Genomic DNA, 4329 nt, shown 5'->3' on the forward strand with positions numbered 1-4329 from the left:
TAGGGTTTGAAACCCTAGGGGTGGGGGCGCATCCACTTGGCTTTGGGGGGAAGCCACCCCCTTGGCCGCCCCCCCCCCTTGGAGATTGGATCTCCTAGGGTCGGTGCCCCCCCTAGGGGCCCTATATAAAGATGGGGGAGGGAGGGCTGCGCACCCATGCTCCTGGCGCCTCCCTCTCCCTCTGCAACACCTCTCCCTCTCGTAGTGCTTGGCGAAGCCCTACCGAGATTGCTGCTGCATCCACCACCACGCCGTCGTGCTGCTAGATCTCCATCAACCTCTCCTTCCCCCTTGCTGGATTAAGAAGGAGGAGACGTCTTCCCCAACCGTACGTGTGTTGAACGCGAAGGTGCTGTCCGTTCAGCACTAGGATCATCGATGATTTGGATCACGACGAGTACGACTCCCTCAACCTCGTTCTCTTGAACGCTTCCGCTCACGATCTACAAGGGTATGTAGATGCACTCCTCTCTCTCGTTGCTAGATGAACTCCATAGATTGATCTTGGTGAAGCATAGAAAAATTTTATTTTCTACAACGTTCCCCAACACCCTGTTGGCCGCCCGCAATCCACGTCGTCAGCCCCTGAATCAAGGTAGGCACCATGGCGGTGAGCGTCGTTCCCAGTTGTTGTTGCACTTGCTCTTGGATAATCTCCGGAATCCGTGCCACTTGTGCCTTGAGTTCTTGAACCTCGCGCGACTGGCTTTCCAAGCTGGTCTTTCTCTCCTTTCGCCCACCAGCGGTATAGTATGACGACCATTTTGTGGACAAGCCTTTGCCGGCCACACGACCAGCTGACGACGGCTTACTGAGCTTATCCTTGTTTTTCATTACGTTTAACGCCCTATTTAGAGTGTTGTCTCAAGCAGGGGAGCTCTGAGACGACCCCGCGCTACTGCTTTCAGTCTCCTGCGGAAGGAATGTGAACCATTTAGAAATTTGGCTTCATTAATTAGAATGCAACCATATGGAGCTAATTACGCGGGGGTGTATTCCTTACCTGAACAAGCTCAAGCGCCCTGGTCTTCGGATCCGTGGTAAGCTCCTTTGTTACCGGGTCCTCCTTGTACTGGGCCCTGACAAAGTTCCTGGTCTGCTTGTCACGGTATTTCTCGAAGTGGGGCGATAGGCCTTGCTCGGCATGCTCTGCGTCCTCCTTGTCCCATATAGGCTCCACCACTCTGTAACCGCCGGGACCAAGTTGGTGTACCCCTAAGTTCAACTGTCGCATTTCTTTCCCCCACTAACTTGATTCGGAGGTTGCGCTACTCTCGCACTTGATCTTGAACTCCTTGTAGTCATCTTCGCTGATCAAAGGATTTTTTGCCTTGATCTTCTCATAACTATCACCTTTTTCAATCATTCCCTTCACCGTGCTTCTCCAAGTAGACAGGGCCGTGCTCATCCTCGTGAGTGCGGCACTGTTCACTTTATTCCTTGAGAGGCGTGTGTTTGCAAAGTCAGCGGGGAACTTGTATCGTTCGTGCAGCTTCGTGAAGAGGAGGCTGCGCAAATTCCCTCGGTCCTTATGCCTTAGGTTCTCGGTGTTGATCAAGATGGTGCTCCGGAGAATGCACCCGAGCTGAACCGAGTACCCCTTGACTAATTCTTTGGGCGTCGTTGGATGCCCGTCGGAGTTCACTTCAGTAAATTACTCCTTGACAGTGTCGAGCACGTTCGGGCGCCGGTCCTTCCGTTGCCTCTTCGGTTGGCTGCCATCTGTGCATGAGCCGCCATCATTAGTGGTGGAATCCTCGGCGGCACCATCAATGGTGTCATCCCTGACGCCACTAGGGGTTGTGTAGTTAGGATCGATGTCTTCCGTGGTGTCCTCATAGCGGTGAGGTTCTTCCTCCATCTCCTGGGACAGCTCCCAGAATTGCTTGCCGCCCGAACCGCTGGCCTCATCTCTGTGGGCCATGTTTCACTCTAAATAGAAAAAAAGTTTGGTCAAAAAGTTGGTTATTATCAAGGAACAAGATCATGGTCTCATCATTTAGTGTTTGTCGACACCGAGGCATCCTAAAAGCTAAGCTTTTATCATTTAGGGTTTGTCGATGCCGAGGCACCCTAAAAGCCTAAGCTTTCATCATTTAGGTTCTTATCGACATCGAGGCACCCTAAAAGCCAAGGTTTTATCATTTAGGGTTTGTCGACGCTGAGGCACCCTAAATGCTAAGTTAAGTTTTCATCATTTAGGGTTTATTGATGCCGAGGCACCCTAGGTTGACTAATATATATGGGTATCTTCTAATAATATACCCTATCAAGAAAAGGGAAGGAGAATTCTAAGTTGGGCCTAATCACTTGGCTCTATTGCCACCTATGGTTTAATGCAGCAAGAATAAAGGGGTAGTTGATCCTACTTAATTAAGTACTAAGATACCCCGGCCCATGCATTAGTCGCAAGTACCCCATATGTCCTATTTTTAGCAAAGTCATGCTAAAATTCACGGAAAATTTTAGCATGACCTTTGCTGAAAATAGGACATATGGAGTACCCGAATTTGCCGGAACGGAAGTTAATCGACATTCCGGCAAACTCAAGGGCCTCTCGGGGTACCTGCAAAATCATTATCCCCGCGTAATGAAGTCGCCAATGGGTCATTGCAGAAGATCACAAGTAGCATCATCACAAGTACAACATCATCACAAGTACAGCAGCAGCAACAGTGAATATAGGCATAACAGCAGCAGCAGCAGGTTTATTATTCTTCTTCATAAACACTAATTGTCTAATTGAGCAATACAGCGACAGTGTGAACAAATAAAAACACAAACTACACCTACATATTTGGGTACCTCTATGGTAGTAATTCAGTTTCAAGGGTTTTATAAGTATTGCTTGCCAAATTCTAGTTAACTCCTTACAATAACTTGGAATTTGACCACAAGGAGTTGTCAGCAAGAATGATCCAATAAAACATTTTTTTAGATGACCCATAAGACAAACTGAAAATAGTTGTTGTTGCTGAACTAATCTGACCACTATAACATGTTCATCATTCAGCCATAGTTGTTGTTGCTGCTACAATTTCAGTAAGCAACATGCCTAAATCCAGTGCTTGTTTGACTTTACTGAATTACCAACACATGGCACACAACACATTTATATTTTGTCAGGTCACACAACACATGCCTGAGGAGGAAGACTGAATTTTCTACAGAAGCATCATCAGGTACACTTCAACATGTGCTAGTAGCAACAAAGGGTCAATATTCATTCTTATTTATGGTCAATATTTATAACCTATCAACAAATGGCAACAATATTGAGTAATCTACTGCAAATAATCTGTTGCAATTTGATCTATTACATGAACATGGTTGATCTTCACTTTGCATAAACCTGGTTGAGTATTACAGAGCAATTGACAGCAAATTGACCTGGTTGGAATTCATACAGCAACAGTAACAGTTAACTGAACTTCTTTTGCACGCATTTATCACTCCAGAAAACTTTCAGTAACAAGTGAGAAGCATCTGCATTTTCTTAGTGAACTTTTGAGTTCATTTATCACTTGTTGGAGTATGCTACAGCTTCTGCAAATCACAAACTCCTTTAGTTTACATCTTAGTTTTAGCAAACACTACAGTTTCAGTGAAGGAGTCATAACTGAATAACATGCACTATAGTTTCTCTACAGTATTGGAACACTGAACATTTTTAGTTAACTGTAGCAAGAAAAACTTCCAAAAACTAGCAGATCTCTAAGAATGCCAAGAGTATTACTCAATGAATTTGATGGCATCAAACTAAATTTTCACTATTATATGTTCATCATTTAGCAGCAGTGTACAACCTTTGTCCTGGATTATTTCTCTACCTTCGTATCGACTGACTAAATTTCCTCTACAGCTTGACAACCAGTGTAAACTACTGTACTAAGAACAGCAAATTCAAACTCACAGCAACAAATTCAACAGTGAGTAAGCCTGAAGATTCTTCTCTTGCAAACCCCCAACCCTAGCTACTTAATTCTCCAACCCCCTTTCCTTGTCCAAAATTCTCCAACCCCCAACCCTAGAACACATCAAAAGGAAATCAAGAGGGGGAAAAGGGGGAAGCGGCTCGGGTGCTCACTGGGGAGTTCGAGGGTGACTCGGACTAGCCAGAGCTAGTCGAGGCGGCACGAATTCGGCGCCGAGCGATGGCGATGGTGGCCGAGGCGGAGGAAATCGGCGGGCGTCGAAGGGATGGCTCGAGGGCGTCCAAGCTCGTTCGGGTCCTCGTAGTCGAAGAGGAAGACGGCGGCGGTCCTCCTGGGCAAGCCGCGCGGTGTTGGACGGCGAGCACGAGGTTGACGCAGGCGGGGCCGCGGGGGG

The sequence above is a fragment of the Triticum dicoccoides genome, chromosome 4B, assembly GCF_002162155.2.
Source record: "Triticum dicoccoides isolate Atlit2015 ecotype Zavitan chromosome 4B, WEW_v2.0, whole genome shotgun sequence".
In the NCBI taxonomy this organism is placed as follows: Eukaryota; Viridiplantae; Streptophyta; class Magnoliopsida; order Poales; family Poaceae; genus Triticum; species Triticum dicoccoides.